This window comes from Halichoerus grypus, chromosome 1 (genome assembly GCF_964656455.1).
Source record: "Halichoerus grypus chromosome 1, mHalGry1.hap1.1, whole genome shotgun sequence".
NCBI lineage: Eukaryota > Metazoa > Chordata > Mammalia > Carnivora > Phocidae > Halichoerus > Halichoerus grypus.
The window spans coordinates 94,629,131-94,649,763 of NC_135712.1; the positions used below are offsets into that span (position 1 = coordinate 94,629,131).

At 38.3% G+C, this 20,633-nt stretch overlaps 1 protein-coding gene across 2 annotated transcripts in view; it reads right to left on the bottom strand.

Annotated features, from left to right (window-relative positions):
* Positions 1-20,633, bottom strand: part of LOC118548702 (uncharacterized) — a 627,159-nt gene that overhangs the window by 79,926 nt on the left and 526,600 nt on the right. Inside the window, exons 16-19 of one of the 2 annotated variants that reach the window (XM_078069492.1) lie at positions 17,178-17,296; positions 11,755-12,014; positions 7,936-8,071; positions 1,707-1,940 (exon numbers count right to left, since the gene is read on the bottom strand). The gene's annotated coding sequence lies outside the window, so the exon portion shown is untranslated. The remainder of the gene's footprint in view (positions 1-1,706; positions 1,941-7,935; positions 8,072-11,754; positions 12,015-17,177; positions 17,297-20,633) is intronic. The other variant, XM_078069499.1, reaches the window with a different exon arrangement.

The following is a 20,633-nucleotide window of genomic DNA, read 5'->3' on the forward strand; positions in this document are numbered from 1 at the left end:
CCTTCCCTTCACCTTATGCCCAGTGTAGAGGTCTCAGAGAGAATGCTTTGAGAGCTTGAAATATACCTTCTGGAAAGGGGGAGACTTGTGAGCTAGCATCAGACCCACATTTGAAGATGAGAGACCAGAGACCGACATTGCCACCAAAGACAAATTGCAGGATCACCTTTCTTATAGCCCAGCTGCCCACGCCATAGAGGGCATCTTAAAGCATGATCCACCAAGAAGAGGGTGGAGGACGAGAGCAGGGTAAGCGTGGAGCGAAGAGCCCACCCTTTCTCTCTTCCCCACTTCTGAGCTTGTGTCAAGCCTGAGCTAGCAAGGGAATGAGTTTAAACTGGATTTGGAATTGAAGTTTTGATAAGAGAACTATACTTTCAATTGGGTGATGCAATAAAAACTAAGAATGACGAGGACAGTCTTGGGATCTTTCTGGGACCTCTCCAAGAGCAAAGGGCAATGAAACCAGAGAGAGGCTGAGCAGAGCAGGGCTACAATGATGTTCTGCACCTCAAGGCTGAGATCACATTCAGTTACTCCTCAGAAACGTTTAGATCCCTCCTATTTTATTTCCTAAAGAAAGACTGAATCTTCTAATGTGTCATCTGGGGCTTTTCACCATCTAACCCTATTCTAACCCTTTTACCTTTATCTCCCATCACAACCAAACTAAATCCAGTCATACTCCATTCTGCACATCACCCTGCCTGGCATAAACTTCATACCAGCCAAATCCTCAGATTTCTACTCATTATTTAATATTTGGCTGATATCTTACCTCTTTAAGAAGCCTTAAGGATTTCCCCTAATGAGATTAATCACAACTTCTTTTCACACATCTATTACCTCACCCTCTCTTAAAATATAATTAAAATTAGTAGTTCATACACCTTTCTCATCCACTAAACTGTAAATGAATTCCATGAGGGGCAGGAAGATGCCTTATCTTTTTTTAGTATCCTATATGGGTGCACTCAGCAAATGGAGCATGTACACGGAAGGCGCAGTAAACAATCACACAATGAAAACTTAATGAGTATTATGACCTGAGACCTTTCTCACTTTCGGAGCACTTGAAAAATTCTCAGGACAATCTACATCATATGGGCCTTCGTACGATTTTTGCTTAAAAAAGAAACAATGATATCTGGACACACTGGTTTCAAAAAACAAATTAGAAAAGAAATTGTTCCACATGTCAGACTGCTCCTTATATTTAAATATTAAACAATTACAGTACTAGAATGACTACATGTCAGGTAAGTAAAAATAAATATTCAGCCATAAGTAGGTAAAAATTCCAGAACACAGTGAATGAACCATGAGCCCAACTAACAATACACCAAGGATTTGTGTGTGTGTGTGTGTGTGTGTGTGTGTGTGTGTGTATGAAAGCTGTGTGTATTGGAAGGTAGAACTTCTGGAGGATTCACTTTGTGGAAGTAAGAATTTATTTTGTACTTTGCCAGATATTCAATTCAGGGTTTGGGAAGCAAGCAGCAAATGTAATCATGGATTACTGTAGGCAGCTAGCCAGTTATATTTACCAACACACAAAGAGAATTTTAAACAGTTAGATTGAACAGTCCTATAAAAACAAAAAGGACTGAGACCACTCAGCATCTGCTGAATGCAAAGGAAATTCCTCGGGTCATTATTTATGTTAGATGATGAACAGGACTTATTACAGGCAGCTTCTGACTTACAGCATCTGTCAGCAGGCTTGGTCCAGTTGGACAGGCAGGTACACTGGCTAGTATCAAGGTCCCACGGAGAACTATCATTACTGATGTGGTGCAGCGGGCGGCTTTGGCTGTAGAAATAGGTCGGACAAGCTGCATACAGACACGCAAAAACATTCTCTCTCCATCGTTAAATTGAGCATAAGCGTCTGACATTTCAACGATGCTTTTAGCTATGGCAGTCAGTCTTTTTGCAACCTACAGATGTGGGGCCAAAAAGAGAACAACCCTAATCAAACTTCTTGACTACTTGGAAATTCAGTTGGCTTGAAAATTAAATATTGGATACAAAGTTTAATATCAATAACTATTGTCTCATTTTGTAGATATGTACTGTTGGTACGGACTTTACTGATAATCTCGTCCTCAATTACTAATTACATGACCTCAGACAAGTTACTTAATTCTTCTGGATTCAGCTTCCTCCTTCATAAAAAACGGGATAGTAATAGTATCAATCCAGTTAGTTGTTCTGAGGATTAAATGAGTAAACTGATGACAAACACATAGCACAGTGGACAGAGAGTGGACACTTAATTAGCATGAACTCTGAGTAGTACATTTTCACTATATTGCACATGCCTACATTACCATATAGTGCTGTGATTTACTACCCGCTGACTTATAGATTATTATATAAATATTACGAATTATACATCATTGTTTAGTTGAACTACTTTTATACACAGAAACTAAGAGCCAGAGCCATTTATTCACTTTCTTAAGGTGGCTCTGCTATATTTAAAAGAAAAGACTGCATACATTAAAGGTGAGTACTGAAAAAAATAAATCTAACATCTTGAGAGGAAGCTAAAGAATTATAAAAACTTCATTTTCTGGGCTCGTTAGTCTTCTATCTTTCAAAAAAGCTTCTTGTGAAAAGTGCTTTCGCAAATGGAATAGAGACCAATGAAACCGTGGTGCTGGACATAGAGCTAAAGCTTCTCTTCTCTCCTTTTGCCACTGATCTAATCTGAAAAGTTCTAACAATTCAATCCGGTTTCATGTAGGCTACTGAATATTTTTCAGTACTGTAAACTTTGTGTTTCCCACGTTTTCTTTTTTTTTTTTTTCACTTGATGGGTATGAAACTTTAATCCCAAACTTCTTTACTAAGTTGTCAAGAATGTTCTCTAATTCAATCTAGCAAATCTTTAATGAGTATTCCTTATATATCAGGAGCTAAGGAATAATAAAAAAAAAAAAGAATGATACTTTTAATCATGTGCAAACAGACAATTGTAATACAATCTGATGGGTGTTGCTACGGAAGGAAGGGATTTAGTATTTTTGTTTTTGTTTGTTTGTTTTATTTGCACATACCGGAAAATGAAAATCCCTGAAAACTTTTAACAGGCCATAAAAATGGAGGAAGAAAAAAATTCATTAGTGGGAAGAGTAATGAATAATGGCACTACATTTTAGAAATACATGATGCCTGGGGGAATGAGTAAAGTATGCAGGATATGTGTAAGAATTGCTAAAATGGCGCTAGGGACAGGTTGATGATGGTCATTTAGTGCCCAAAGCTCTTGAAGGGATTTCCATTTCATCATGGAAGGCATCAGCAGGTCATTGAGGGTTATAACGTAGTAACAGAATTAACTTTACAGATCTAACTGAGATATTGTAGAAGGTGATAAGAATAGGGGAAAGAACAGCTCTTGGGTGCCCTTCAGTGGATATGTGCTAAAAAATGACAGCCAATTTGAATATTAATTCTTTGAAAACAGGAAGATAAATCTCCTAAAGACCAGATTTACCACTCCTCAACTTAATGCCTTTATATCATTGCACAACAACTCCCTTCCCCTCCCACAGACAATGGGGAGATGAACGCATTGCTAATGACATACCCATCAGTCCTCAACCCCGTCCCTATCTTAAAACTGAATTTGCACAATAGCTTTTTGAAAGGCCTGTCACTGCTTCAGTGTCGACTCTTTGTCGCACTTCTCTGTGGGAGCTGACATTTTGCTGATACTTCATCAGGCTGGACTGCCTGCTGAGAACAAGATTGCTAAGGGATATGCATCTCACTGTTGGAAAGGGTGGGAGATGTATTATTTAAATAGAATTTATTTTACAGCAACTTTAAAAATCAGGTTTAAGATTGCTTCAGAGAGGTTAGAAGCATATTATTGCTTCTCACCTCTTCATGTCTGGGGATGCTTAGACTTTTAATTGTTCTTCTAATAGTTTTTTTATTTGTTTGTTTTGTTTTACATGTACTCTTTTTTTTTTTTTTTGCCTTAGATAACTGTCTTCTTGTTCACAATAGTGAATCATAAAGGAAATGCCAGCTCTGATTTATGGTAGGTGTGTTACAGGAAGTTGGGAAATAGCTTAGAGGTTCTGTAAGGGAACACATGGTTCCTTTCGATGTGAGTCAATACTCCAACCACATAAAATCCAGAGGGAAAAACTGAGGAGGCCGTGTCTACACATAAAGCAATGCAACAGTTTTTGTTTGTTTTTTAAATCTTTAATCAGTTCAGCCAAACAATTAATTTTTGTTTTCAAAATAAAATAGGCTTGGCTAAATAGTAAATGTTTTGTCGGTTGGAACTATTTGTCAGTTAATTTAATTCAACCAAAAAGGTCAGACTAGTTACCTGTTTAGAAACAGCAAAGTAGAATGGACATCTGAGAAGTAATCATTTCTTAATATCAAAAGGGTAAGTAAAGGTTAAGAAATTGTTCAGTGTGTTTGGAATAAAATTATCTGTCAGCCAGTGGTTGCTGGAGTTGTTACTACCAGCTTGGGGAAACCAACTGTTAAATTCCCAGGAATTTTGCAAGCCAGTTGACATCACACCGGTGGCTTGAGATCACCACGGTGGGAGTCTTACACCGTAGAAGACTGCCAACACCACAAGCCAGGGGCTTTATATTTCAGAGAACCAGTTGCTAAACATTTACCAGATTACTTCTCCAGAAGGTTCCCACCTGTATTCAATATGGTTTTCATGATGTTTAATGATGTGTAATTATCATCATTTCATGATGATTAATCATTTCATGATGTTTGATCATATGATGTTCAAAGCATAAGCTGGAGTTTGTATCTTCCTTCTAGTGTCCTCTCCCCCATTCTTTCTAATTTTCTCTCCTTCAGTAGTGAAGGGGTCAATTGTGGAAACACCCATGAAAAACATGGTAGAACTCAGAGAAGTCATAACAAAATGACTGGGGGATAGAAAATGGAATTGCTGAAGAAAGGGAAATGAAGAGTTATGAGGAAACAGTACTTTGTTCTTATCTTTTTTTTCTTTTTAAAAAACGAGTTTTAGTGCTGCTGTCAAACTATGCTCAATATCCATGTCATGTGAAATAGGAGAAAACAGCCTCAAATTAAAAGAGCAACAGGTTTAATTAAACTGAAGGAAAAACCTCCTCACCGTTACAGATACAGTGGAGGCCTCCCGACAACGCTTAAAGAACAGACAACCATCTTACTCGGGTGCTTAGTCCATGGTTGGTCTGAAGATGATGTGTTTTCCCCAAATTGATAAGGGGGAAACTGGTGAAGTAGTGAATATGGATAAGACAGGAATGTATAAAGGAGGAAAATAGTCACCCACAGTCCCACCATCTAGAGATGGCCACCGTTAGCAACTGCTATCCTTCCTGCTATATTTGTCCATAGACATGGACATCTATGTTCTTGCAAATTTGGGTCATTTTGTATGTACATCATGTAATGTCAAACTAATGTCAATTCTCCTGACATTACAAATTCTTCTAAAACATGAATCTTAATGGTCTCAGAATAGGCCACTCACGTGTTATGTAATTTGTTTAATCATTCTCCTTCTGGTGGATATTTAGGTTGTTTCCATTTTGTACTTTTTACTATTACAAATAGTGCTGGGATAAAGAAGAAACTGGGACGTCTTCTCAGATTGTTTGGTAAAAGGCCTGATATCTAAGGCTAACCTTCACAGAGATGGTGCATTCTTATCAAGGGTGTGAGAGGATCTGTCAGGCCAACCTGCGCCCCCCCACCCCAAACACTGTTTAGGAAGTAGGAAAAACTACAACCTACTGTACCGCAGATCATTTTCTAACACAGTAAAATAAACCCTTTAAAAAAAGAATTATTTTCCCCAAGTATTTGTATTTGTAACTACCAAAAATTGGAATTTATATAAAGCCAGTATCTTTAGAAATAGCTTTTTGGTCTCTCCTGCCTTGAAAACATATTACCTTGTATAGCCTATAAGTATTTTTACAGTTCATTATGCAAAGTAACTAGGTTTTAAAATTCTGTAAGCACCATAACAGGATATTTAGAAAAATGTTGCATGCATTTTTTTCAAACACAAGCCCCCTTTTAAATGCCACACACATTTCTTTGTGGAGGATGCATGAAGCATTTTTAATGAGTCCTATCATTTGGTTCCACTCATTTTTCTAAATATATTATTATGATGATTATATAATTTTTGTTTGTGTCTGTGTGTGTAAAATCAGATAATGACATATAACACCAAAACTGAACTGGATGAGGAATTGGTGAGTATTTTTGCCTATTCAATTCAGTACATCATCTCATTTATCAGGTTGCCAATAAATTTCAATACTATTACTAATCACCAAAAATCTCTCTGAACTATCATGCTATATTCTCATCGGGTTTGAAATCCTAGAATAGAAGAGTCATAACATAACTATTAAAATTAATATTTTAAAGAATGAGCAGTTTATCTGTCTCTTCACTTGTTTTTAAATAGTCTATTTATATCATCTGACAATTGGAACAGTATAAACTTTATCACTAACTGCTTAATAATTATTCCATTAAAGTTGAGTTAGACAAGAGAAAATGTCACTTCGCTGTGGAAATAGCTAGTAACTACCTTTTGAATATGTAAATTCTTACCTTTAAGCTTTTTTTTTTTTAAAGCGAAAACGTAAGTTAGGGATAGCCAACAGCTGCTCCAGCAAACTTTTATGCTGCTTGAAATGCCTGTCAACAGTGCCAGAATGACAGTCCTAAAATAAAAACTATCTAGTTACATCCAGAAGAATCGTCAGGCAAAGACCTTAGCCTATCACTCCTGCTTGAGGGTTATCCTTAGGGGCAGTAATGCATTTCCCCCAAATGATGAGATGATTAGCTAAGTGCTAAATACTATCCTGGTGTTACAATTTATGTTTACGTTTAAATTTCTCGTTTTATTTGCTTGTTGGTGTATAGAAAGTCCTAAGCACTGAAAACTAATTCAGATCATTGTTTACACCTTATAAAATCATAGATAATCACAAGCAACAGACTCTTGCTAACCTTATCAGATACCTTTGAAATAATAATGTAAAAAACACAGGCACAACCCTCTAGCCCACAGCTCCCCTCCAGTTCTCAAACTCTTCCGGTGTAGTGGAGTAGAGAAGGTAACAGAGGCAGGGTTAACAGAGGTTCTGTAAGAATCACAAACAGAAAGGAAAATAACAGGGTAGTAGTTCTACCAGCTCTTTGAAGCAGGTTCAGTTTAATTAATCACTTTTTATGAGTCTATAATCTGCTCCCAGTCTGACAAGAATGATAAACACAGTCTAGTAGATTCTGAAAATGCCTTCCAGTATAACTTGAAATAGTATACTGTGGTACATTGGTCCCAAGGATGGCTCCAACCACATCTCCCACCTTGCAGGTCTTTTGCAATGAGATTTTGCTACTTCACTTATCGCAAAGTAGAATTTTTCTCCTCCTTTTGGGTCTAGCTGGCCTTAGGACATGCTTTAACCCATAGAATTTGGCAGAAGTAATGCCATGTGGCTTCTGAAGCTGAGCTTTTTGACATGTTATAGCTTCTGCTTTTATACTTTTAGGATGCTGCTTCTTGGATTGTCGTCTTGAGATTGCCATGCTATGCGAAAGTCCAAGCTAACCTTGTGGAAATGCTGTGTATAGCAAAGGCAGGTTGAGAAGCCCAGTCAAGCCTAGTTCCCAGATGATCTACTTATGAGCTAAAAGTAGGAGAACCATCCTATTAACCCACAGGATGAAAAGAAATAATAAATCATTATTTTAAGCCACAAAGTACTGGGATGGTTCGTTATACCGCAATAGATAATTGAAAAACACCCTAACACAATATTTCATAGAGCAGTTAGAAAAAAAAGAGCATTTATAAAGCTAACAGCTTTACTGACTTTGTTGGTTATGCTGTCTAGGTTAATGACTTACGTGTGGTATAGGCTTTTCCTGTGTAAGCAGGAGGACAATCACAGTTTCCAGTTTTGTTTTTTTGTGGCATGACTTCCATCCTCACAAGGCGCACAGGAGAACTGGCACTCCAGTCCCCAGAGGCCAGCAGAGCAGGCTTGTGAAATAAAAATAAACACAAAGAAAGGAATTAAGGCTTATAATGAATCTCAAGATGCCCCCCGCCCCCCGATTTCTTCTGTCACCTCAGTGATTTGGAAAAGTGTGCATGGGTGCGTGTGCGTGTGCGTGCACGTGTGGTGTGTGTGAGCGTATCTGTGTGTGACTGAGCTGCAAGAAAAACCACATTCGAGTAGCCTCCACGGATTTACAGCACTTCCAAAAATATTCCCTAAGGAAATCAACATGATGCCAAACCTTGTCACTTTGGAAACACAGAGAGAGAGGTGGCTTTTTGCTGAAAATGTGGTTTTTCAGACAGTAACAACGGAAGCAATTTTGATACATATCTTTGGAGGCAGTTGCCCAGAACAAAACCTAAAAATGAGAGGTAATTTGTAAAGGAAGCTTAGGAGGTGCAGTGCTCGGGAAGTTGTCCCCAAATGGTTGCCTGAATCCTGTTCCAGTCTTTGCTTCTTTTTAAGGCAGAATAATCACCCCAGAGGTTTATAATTTGTGTACTTTATAAAAGTGTGCAATGCATAAAGCGGGGGAAGAGGAGCATGCGGTGCTTTGTTGAATGGCCTTTGAACTGGAAAGAATGGCAGATGCTTCGAGGCCCCGGACGGGCTCAGTTAGAGGTTCCCCCGTTTGTCCCACCATTGAAACCGCTGGAGTTAGAGACCTGGTGGAAAACATTCTTTGAACACGAGGAAAGCCTGGGAACTTTCCTAAACACATGACAATTGCGGAAAGTTGCATCAATCCAAGTTGGGCTGGGAAGTATCTTCTCGTCCTGAGAGGAATCTCTGAGTAACAGAATTACAACATTTTCTGGGATGTTCGTACCATTCCTGGTTATTATCAGTTGATCATTACTCTGTGCTAAGCACTTTACATAAATTAGCTCACATTTCCATAAACACCGCCATGTGATATAAACAGCTTTCTCTCCTTTTTAAAATAAGAAACTAAAGCTCTGAAAGGTAAAGTGACTTACTTTGGATCATCCAGCTAATAAGTAGCAAAATTAGAATTTGAACCCAGATCTTCTGGCCTTTGGAACTGAAACTCAGTCCCCACACCCAACTTGGCTACAATACTAGGTGCTAAGCACCTTTCAACTTAATTCACTTGCTTTTAGAGACCCACCAGAGCTCAAAATTTGAAGTCCATCCAGCATGGAACTATGGTAACAAAAATCTTTCCTCCTAATGATGACTCAAGGGTTGACTAGGCCTCCTTAGATGGACTCAGTGGGCTCTCTGGACCACAGTCCTCCACATTTAGAGCTCTGCCTGCAGTTAGGGTCCAAAATACCACAGGCTACAAACTAATCAAAATAAAGCAAAGACACGGTTTTCTCCCCCTCTCTTTTATGCTCTTTCACAGATTCATGTAGAAACTAGCTCTTCTACTCTTAGAAGTCATTGCTGATGGGCTAAATAAAGCCTGGTGCTGATTGTGGAGAGCACTGTTCATTAGCGCCATTGAAACAATTTGCAGTCTTTAATTAACTATTCACCGTCAATCTAGACACAGGTCTAGAGTTAAGATTTTTAAAGATATGTCTGGCTCTAGGAGCACTTGGGCTACTTCACTCTTTTAAAAAAGGATAAAGAAAAACAACAGGCCTGATTTTCATCATGCACAACTCTTCGAGAGCTCTTTTTGCCTTGATTTCAACTGCCAATCATCACGATCCCATTCACCAGCTCCAGTCTGATTCATAATTCCATTTTGTGGTTAGACAAAAATATCAGAATTGGACAAAGTTATCTGATTGAAAAATAATATGTTTTCCTGAGATTATGGTGACCTCTCTATTTTGCTAATTTACATATACTTTCAACTCATTTTCCTTCACAGTGGGAATCTCAGAAGCATTTTCCAATATAGTATATTCAGCAGCTGCTTTAAGAAAATGTTATCAGAATAAATTAAATCTACCCAGGTGTGTGTATATGGTATTGTCTCCTCAGGCGTTGACTTCCAGGGCATGACTTCTTTAGCGGGTTATTGAATAAGGGGCTGACTCTACGTCTAAAAATCAGTTAAAAGAGGATGAGGTTTACAGATTGGCATGGGACCTACTGTTATATGATGTTAAACACATTTGTGTTACGTCAGGCTTCTGTTTCCCTAAGTTCTTTCCCCTTTTACCTAGAAAGTCACAATCCAGCCACAAAAATAGTCCTTTCTCCACAAAATTGGGGTGGGACATTGCTACTCCACTTGGATCACCACAGGACAACCTGTAAGACCCTTATTTCTGTTCTCAGCTCCAGAAAAGCCCTGTAGACAATCTGAACTTGACAATGCAAGGAGCAACGTGTAATACTTGAAGGCAAAAAACAACCTTCAAACCCAGGACCTGTCTCTGTAAGTGGACCCAATGGTATGACCACTTCTTTTCTTACCTATTCGCTCCTCCTGATTAAAAAAAAAAAAAAAAAGACTGCCCTTTGGATCACTTCAAAAGCAAAAAGTTCACTTGCCCATTAGTTTTGACAATTTTATTATATATTCAGTCTTGCTTTGTATGAAAGAAAAAACAATGCTAATTTCCTCTGAATAAAATAGTAACAAGTGCTTAATTCAGAAAAAATAAGAAGATGTACACATGTTATGTTTATACATAACATGAGAAAAATGTATAAAGGATAAAAAAACTGAACAATGTACATTTATGTATTCATTTAAGGAAATACTTATAGAGCAACTCCTATATGTCAGGATTGCTCTAGGAGTTTGGGAATACTTGTGGTGAACAAAATGGACAGATAAACTTCCCCTGTGGGAATGAGCTTCTGGAAGGAATGATAGGCAATAAATATTAGACAGAATAATAATTGGAATATGTTATAATAATAAAAATAATAGTATGTTAGAAGATGACTTTGAAAAATTTTTAAAGTTCAAGGAGTTTCACAATTTGCAACTTTAAATAAGGCAGGACTGACAAGATTCAGTGAAAAAATGACACAAAATTTTATGAAAAAGTGAGAGAGCCATGTAGATAGATACCTAGGGAGAAGCAGTCCATGAGTCCACAAACCAGGGGACAGCTATTACTAACATCTCAGAATGCATTTCCCCCCCAATTTTTTTTATATACACGTACACACATACATATCTATATATCTTACTTATAATTGGAATTACGCTGTACATGAACTTTTATATGTATGGCTTTGTTAAAAATACTTATGCAATACTTAGAAATTTGAAAAAGGATGACACTGATAATCTTATTTAAATTTTCCAAAACTTTTTTTATGGTTAGAATCTTTGAATTGGATTTGTTTGGATGATCTATCTTCAGGTATAAAGAAAACAATTCTTTAACTCTAGAAGCTAGCAGTACCCTTGGTTGATTACTTCAGCTCAAAGAGGTGATTGGCCAGCTTTAATCTTCTTAAGATAAGATTCTCTTGCAATGTGATCTCTTTTCTCTTGCTCAAGCTAGCCAGGAGACGGCTAACAGCAGAGGCTGAGAAGACAAGGTTAAATAACTTCATCTCCATGTGTCTCAGTTTCCTCGCCTGCAAATAGGGGATTAATAAAGCTTACCCAACTCCTGAGAACACCGGTGGGTTAAGTAATTAATGGTCATATGGTGCCGAACAAAGGCTGAGCATTGTTATTAGAGAAGAAAGAAAATTTATCATCAGATTGTACCTTTCTGACATCTGTTGCCTTGGTAACCAGATTTGCAGGTGCAACTGCCATTTTTGGCACTGCATTCCAGGGTGTTCTCCTCTCCACACACTGACATTCTGAAGAGCAGCCAGCTCCATAGACCCCCTTGGGACAGTCTGCAAGCAGATTGAGGCAAACCGGTCACCTGAAAACCATGCTTTGTTTCCTTTACATTGTCAGTGTACAGGCATGTAGTTCTGCGGGGCCTGATTATGGGGAAAACAAGGGGATCATCCTGACTGCCAAAAAAAAAAAAAAAAAGAAAGAAAAAAATGTCTTTCAAATCAGGCAATTCATTTGCTTTTTGGCAACTGGATGCGAACAGTGAAGCCTGAACTACTTAAAGGGCTTTGGTGCTTCTGAGAGAGAAATTGCTTCTCAATGTGCTCCTTTGGTGCCCATAGTTAATATTCTCCAAGGACTGTTAAGGTCTGCCAGGCCCTATATTCATTGTGCCACAGCAAGATGATGGGCAAGCACTGATGGAAAGGCTTACCATTGTTTCCATTCCCTTTCATGATGTAGTAACCGGAACTAATTTTACAGCATGTAGATTACACACAACTTTCATCATGACAGCAGCATTCTCTTGGCTACATTTTGGCAAATGGTGCTTGCCTTTCCTTCATTATTTTCCCCATGCTGTTGAGTCTTAGGGATGGTAGTCAGCACAGGAATTCTAATTTGAAGAAATCCCACCTTTGCATTTAGGAAAACATATCCTAAGTTCTGTTTTTGAGGAGTTATTTACAGTAATGTGATTCCTTTTCCAAAACCTGACATGTTTTTTCCTCCCCCATCACAAACCTCCAAGGGACTTATCAAGATCCTTCAAGGAACCTCCAAGCTCAAGGTAATTGCATTGTATGCCTGTAGAGGATTTGTTGTCAAAAGCTGTTTGGAGAAAGCAAAATAAGCCACTTGACTTTCTACTGAATGGAAATTATTAGCATCTGCTAATATCTGCTATTATTAGCGGAGATAATTTAAAGTAGGGGTTACAATGCTACCATGTAGGGTGATCCTTGTCCCAGTTGACAGACAGAGTTACCCCTGAAGCAGAACAGATTTATTAACAGGACCCTTTTTCTCTGTTCATATTGACCCATTTGGATACTGAATTATGTGATCCTTCTCTCATCCTTTCTGTGGCTTCTGAGTCCTTTTCCAGACCAACAAAGCCCCAGGTCTCTCTCTCAGAGCTTTTGTCTTCCTCGATAGGTCTCTTGCTCATTCCAGAGCACTCACTTCCCTGGACTGGCTTCATGCCTTACTTTCCCTGGTTCAGCATATAGAACAGTGTTCAGGGAGCAACTCAGGCATGGTGGAATGCTGAAATATGATAATTGGGTATATTAAGAAGATATAACTGTGAAAATATGCAGAGGGAAAAAGTAAAAGTGGAATAAGTAACATCTTTTGACAATCCAATGTCTACTCAGGTTTCGTTATGCATTGAAATGTGTCTTCCAAAACTCATATGTTGAAGTCTTTACACTCAGTACCTCAGAATGTGACTTTACTTGGAAACTGTGTCTTTGCCAATTCAATTAGTTAAGATGAGGTCAGACTGGAGTGGGATAGGTCTCTAATCCTAATATGACTGGTGTCCTTATAAAATAGGTGAAATTTGGGCACAGAGATACACAGGGAAAATGCCATGTGAAGATTAGAGTTGAATGATCATAAGCCAAGGAACTATGGGAAGCTTGGAGAGTCCCGGAACTGATCCTTCCCCAGCACCTTCAAAGGGATCACGGCCTGCCAACACCTTGATGGCAGACTACGAGCTCCAGAACTGTGAGGCAATAAATTTCCGTTGTTCAAGGCACTCACTTTTGTAGTACTTTATTACAACAAGTCTAGAAAACTAATACAGGGTTGCAAACTCTAGCTTCTGAGGGCCACGTAAGTGGCATTAATCAATGAAGCTTTGAGTCTAAGCAATAAGAATCCTGAAGAACTGGAATGTGTATTTTTTTTTAGAGGCGGTCCCATGTAAAATGGTAACCACCATCACTACCACCACCATCTGCTCTTTGAATTTTTGACCAGGATGAATTATGATTTAAATGGTATTAAAGAGGGCACGTACTGCATGGAGCACTGGGTGTTATACGAAAACAATGAAGCGTGGATCACTACATCAAAAACTAATGATGTATTGTATGGTGACTAACATAACATAATAAAATAAAATTTAAAAAATGGTTTTGCCAAAAAATCTGATATTACTTTATATACTATTCAAAAGTTATTACTAAAAATGAGGTGTGTCTTGTTACCCTAGAGGAACAATAATAGAAATGATGCTATCTTTGTTTCTAGGTGAGTTTTCTTCTGGCATGTTCTAGGAGAAGACCTCTACCATCTAGACCTGCAGTGTTCACATTTACCCATGCCTTTTCCCCCTCCCTTCTGTTTTGCTTATTGAAGCCTAACCTTTCCTCATGACCCAGGTTCAGTTTTCTATGATGCCTTCACTGGCTCTCTTATTAGAGTATTCACAATTTACTCTCTGTTTTCAAGGGGTATGCCTATTATAAAGTAGATTAGATCCATGGACATTCAACTAAAAATACAATATAAGACTCTAGAAGGTCTATGTTATTAAAAAACAGGCCATGGTATTACTGAGGCTCACAGAGGAAGGATTTCCAGCGGAGAGCATGTGAAACAGGCAGAGGAACAGGGTAGAAATTTCTGTAGGCTCACAGATACTTGCACACAGCTTCAAGAAGGGGTGGTGGGCATCCGGCGCTGATCCACTGGGAGAAATCCTAAAAGCTACTGATGGGCTGAAGTGTTTATTGGTGATTGCATTTTCTCACATCTTTTGCAAAATGTGATTGATGGTCAAAATGCAAAATGAATAGCTTGTTTTAGAAATTTCAGTGAATGATATCACTTTGCATTAGAACACAGAAATAAAAGAAACTAGCTCTGGGCCTTTGATATTCAACTAAAGTGTCAAATGTCCATTTAAACGAACTAGTGAAATCCTCTTAAGGTAAATAACTAGAAAAAAAATGTAAGTAATTCAGAAGTAGTTTTCTTTCATTCATCAAAATCTAGATTCTATAATGTCAGGAGGCTAAAGACTGGAACTAAACCATCATATATATGACTATATAAAATGCTATGTTTTTTTACCCTCTTCCTCTAACAGATTTTTGGTACTTTTTGAGCCTTCTTGCTTCATGTAGAGAGAAAAAAAAATTTTTTTTTAAACTTTATTTATTTATTTGACAGAGAGAGAGAGAGAGAGAGAGAGCTCAAGCAGGGGGAGCGGCAGGCAGAAGGAGAGGGAGAAGCAGGCTCCCCGCTGAGCAGGGAGCCCAATGCGGGGCTCGATCCCAGACCCTGGGATCATGACCTGAGCCGAAGGCAGACGCTTAACCAATTGAGCCACCCAGGTGCCCCATCATGTAGGGAGCAAATTATTGCCCGTGACTTAGATGATAAAACCCCCCATAGCACACTGGTTCATACACACACGAACCACACACCCTGTGGCAATGGCCACTGTTGGTGTTGTTACATTTCCTTTTGCAGTTCTTCCTAAAGAATCCTTTTGGGGGTTCCTGGAGGGTCGGAAAGACACACAGAGCAAATATTAACCCACATGTAAAACTTGCGAGAGCTGTTGTTATATATGAAATAAGGAGATTGTAAAAGGTAAGATGTTTCCAATGTAATTGGACTGAAGCTAGAGAGATTTTTTTAAAAACCACAGATATGATTCCATATCCTCTGTCTAAAATTCTACAATATCTTGCCATTGCTGTCAGATTAAAAACTCCAAACTTAACAAGACCTACAGGCCCCTGCACCAGCTGACCTCCTGTTGCATTAACGTCTCCCTGGCTGACTTTTGCTCCCCTCCACCAGCTGACCTTCTGCAGGTTCCTCAGGTAAACCTCACTCTTTCCCACTTCAGAGTCTAGCTATAGGAGGCCCTCTCAGTGTGGAATGCTCTTCCTTCACACTCCCCTGTCTCATGTCTACTCCTTTTTCTGCCTTCAGCTTAAATGTTACTTCTCCAGAATTTGCTCCCTGGTTCACACAGTCTGCCTTTTCCTCCTAGTCTGACCTCCAAGCACACATTAATATTTAATTTGTAAATCTACCAATATTTGCAACCTATGTCTGCTCTGAATATGACCATAAGTTCCACATGGAAAGACCAGAGTCTTCTTTATTTTTCATCTTTTTTGTTACCATATTTCTGCCTTCAGCTTAAATGTTACTTCTCCAGAAGTTGCTCCCTGGTTCACACAGTCTGCCTTTTCCTCCTAGTCTGACCTCCAAGCACACATTAATATTTAATTTGTAAATCTACCAATATTTGTAACCTATGTCTGCTCTGAATATGACTGTAAGTTCCACATGGAAAGACCAGAGTCTTCATCTTTTTTGTTACCATGTGATAATGCCTGGCACACTGCCTTGCTACCACTTCATACATATCTGTTGAATGAGTGAATAAACATTGTTCATGGGATGAATAACTGGGATGCCAACAGGAGTCTTCCTACATCTCTCAGAGAGGGAAGTAAACTTGGTTTCCATGTCCCCAGTTCTGTGATCTGTGAGAATCCAATAAACTCCCCAGGATTTCTGGCAGTCCCCAAAGACTTGTATCTTCATTTACTCCCTGTATTCAGCTCTTGGGCTTGTACAAGCAGTTTCTTTTTTGTGCTCTATCTGCATATGCTGAAAATGTGGCCCTTTCACCGGTTTCTATGTAAAATCCACACACAGCATTCATAGGTATTTTGTGAGTTTTCATCCATCATTTCTCCTGTCTTTTCCTCTCTCCCTCCTCTCCTTTGCTTCTCTGATTTTCATCTCTCTTCCTCCATGGTTTGCCAGAGCTCCATTTTTTTCTTCTTTTTATTATGCAGAGCAAATAAATTCCCCCTAGCTCCTATGTCCAAATCTATGCACACAAACTCAACTTTTTGCTCAGCAGAAGAAAATGGCTTTCTCTGTATCAAGATTTATCGTACTTCGATACACATGTCATCAGTCAAAGCAACTGTACTCTTGTATACATAGACATGGTCTTTTTTCTTCTTCAGAAAAGGCCACTTTGAAAAATACAGATGTAATTTTCATTTAAAGATTTTATTTATTTATTTGAAAGAGAGAGAGTTAGTGAGTGGGGTGGGGGACAGAGGGAGAGAATCCTGAAGCAGACTTCTTGCTGAGTGGGGAGCCCAACAAGGGGTATCCCTTGACCCATGAAATCATGAACTGAGCCAGAAAGAAGAGTCGACTTTCAACTGACTGAGCCACTCAGGCACCCCTAGATGTAATTTTCATTTAGTTTATTTCCTATTAGAAACCTCAAGAACTTATGCAGTTATGTCACATGACCAGCACCAGCCGCCTCCTACCGTTTTCACAGGAACTCCTGGTGGGGAAGGTGGGGGGAGGGGGCACTGGCACTGCCCAGAGGATCACAGGTGCCTCCATTCTGACAATCACAGATGCTGCCACATGCTCTGGGGAAAATCTAAGAAGAAATTAGAGAGGGTGAACAAGCAGTGTAATATACTCATGATACAAATGGAGAAAGAAAAGTTTGTCTTTCTATTAGAATGGATACCAGGTAATTAAAATCTCTGTGGTTTGCAGACCCAGAGTCATCAGCATGCTTCTAGCTTGGATGGCATAATCATTCCTGGGGGGACTTACTGATGCAGCTAGTTAGAATGATGGTCACTGAAGAACCCATAACAAGGTTCACATGCAAAATTTACCTTGTTTCTTAAACTCTAACACTCACATTTTCACAGCTACCTAGACATCTTTGTTGTGTAACTATCACCAATGCTAATGAGAAACAAATGGCACCTTCTATTTTGAAAAATGGGAAGAAAATGTAGAAAAAAATGCCATGTATTTTTAACTAGGTATGAATGCAGCTAAGACTGTCTTGAAGGTCCCAAGATATTTTGCATTGTCAAAGATTGATGAAGTCAAGCAAACAACTGTTTTCTTTGGTTTGTTGGTTCTTTAGGAAGCGTTTAGTATTCCATTAAAAAATAAATTGGGAAAAATGTGACTTTAACTTGAATTAATACAGCTGTTGAGATGATTTCAGTAACCATTTTCATTGGCATTTTATCATAATCAGCTAAATACTATAAAACTACTTTTATATCACCTCCTCTATCTATCTACCCACGCCATTCCAGATATTAATATGGAAACTTGGCTTCTTATTGACTTTTTTCTTTTCTTTTAAGCCTGAAGATACTATGCAAAAGAGAAGGAAAGGAAAGAGAAAAACAAAAGGGCTAGGAAACTGGCAACATTGGTTGAAATCTACATTGTTACTTTCTATGTAGTAAATTTTTTGAATTCTTACAGCAAGGTTTTCCAAAGCTAAAGAAGATGTCATCTTATCTTCATTTCAACAAGTTCATTTTCAATATTTCTATGTTAATTTTGTATCAGCGATGTTTTATTCTGATGTATTTAAGATAGATTTTTAGTTTCATTTCCTGTGCTGCCATGTTAGAAATCAAGGGTTTAGAAGATGCATATTTACCAATGAAACTGACTTAAGGGAAGTATTTACTTCCTAATAGTCATACAACCACATTTATTTGATCCCAATCATATATAATTGAGTATGTCAAGTTGCAAGTCAATATAGCTGGGTGTCTTAACACTAAGTTTTATTCTTTTGTCTCTTCATGCACTGGGTGCCTTCACTTTGGGAAAACATGAATAGGACCTAATCAATGAGCTCTCAGTCTAGTAAGGGAGATAGAAAAGGAGATAGCTAACGCTAATTCAATGTAGAGAGAGAGACAGTGACTTGAAACCCACCCAAATCATAAATAGTTGTGGTTAGACTGGGGCCATCAAATAAATCTTCATGCAACAAGCAGCAATAGATAAAGATGGCAGTTCAGCAAAAGGCACAAAGCTGAAAAGTGCAAAGCATTAAGTAGTGAGCAGTTTAGTTTGCTAGAAATGATAAGCTGAGCAAAAAGCCATGATTAGGATAAAAAGAGAAAAAGATTTATGAGGGCCTGATTGTAGATTGTTGCCACTACTAGATTAGAAGTGTGTGCTTATGTATCAGGAAATGGGTCTCCCTTGAAGTTTTTTGAGCAGCACAGAAACATGATCAGAGGGATGCTTAAGGAAGATCCTCAACACCCTAACTAGTAATTTTGGTAAACTACTTCACTATGTTCTGACTCAAGTTTTGCATCTATCTCAGAAACAATATTTGTCATCTTTCTTCCTATATGCAAGGGGTTCAAAAGAAAATCTGCTCATATCATCTTCCAAGCTAATCACAAAAACTAAGAAAACCCTTTTGTTAAAAAAAAAATGTATAAGGTAAATTTAAAAAGAGAAAGAGGAAATAGTCAATATATTTTGATTTTAGTACTCGGCAGTTTTCTTTCCTGCAAGTGTACCTCCATTTAAGATGTAAAGGAAACGATTAATTCAATGTATCATTTTTCAAATCTTTGATATTTTCTCGTGAGAGACATAAACTTAAAAGTGTCATTGGCTTATATTAACACATTTTGTAAAGAAAAGGAAAAGAAAAAAAAAACACAGACAAAAAGAAGCAGTCAAGCAGTTCCATTAATTGCACTTTGTAACACAAACTCTTTTTTTTCTTCATTGGGAATAGCTTGCCAGGGCTTAATGATTTATTTAAATGGAGGGATTTTTATAGGCCTAGAATATTAGGATCCTTTATTAACTTTTATGTTCCAGGGATAAACAAGAGACAGCACATCAGGTTTCCCAGGTAACACAAAATCTCCCCTTTTAATCACATGTTCAGCTTAAAACCTTAACGTTTCATAAGCATCCTTTATGCACAACAAATAAATTGGTTTCTCACCATATCAATTGCTTACCTTGTTAAAACATTTTAGGGAGAACATGTATAAAGGAGAACGCAGCAGTAATTTACCAGGGGTAAAGAACTCATTACCCTTTTACCAATTCTCCAGAGTATGACTTACTGTCATTGCGAAGATTATCTCCCCAGCCATCTGGGCAAGAGCACTCACTCCTTCCTCCCTGTCATCTGCCCCCATTCATAAGGTCCTCACAGCTCACACTGCAATTGTGTGTGAAGATGTGATTTTCACCGATGGAACTATGATACCATTTTAGTTGGCCCATACTGTCTACATCACTGAAAATGGGAATGAAACACTTCATCTAAAAAAAAAAACGAAAGAAAGAAAAGAAAAAAATCCTTGGGCATATTTCCTAAACAGTCTCAGAAAAAGACAATAGCAAAGCAATAGAAATGGTATCTTTTAAAATAGAACTTGGAATATAGATCCTAAACACTATTTAGAATGGTTAAAAGAGTAAAAAGGTAAAAAGAAATTACCATTGATTCTTGAACACAAAAATAATCAACATTTCTGGCACTTTGGTGCTTTTCCTTCCAGGCTTGCTTTATTATTTATTTACTTATTTATTTATTTATTAAAAGATTTTACTTATTTATTTGAGAGAGAGACAGGGAGAGAGCATGAGCAGTGGGGAGGGACAGAGGGAGAGGGAGAAGCAGACTCCCCGCTAAGCAGGAAGCCCAACATGGGGCTCGATCCCAGGACCCCAAGATTACGACCTTAGCCAAAGCCTAACCGACTGAACCACCCAGGCGCCCCTCTTCCAGGCTTTTTTAAATGCCAAGTTGTTTTTTCTTCAAGTAAACCTTTTTATTGACATTTAATATGCATGCCGACAAGTGCATAAAACTCGTGTACACTTCATACTTTTTTCTCCACGATGTAAATAACCCCTTATAAATGGCACCCAGGTCAAGATACAGATTTTTACCAGCACTGCAA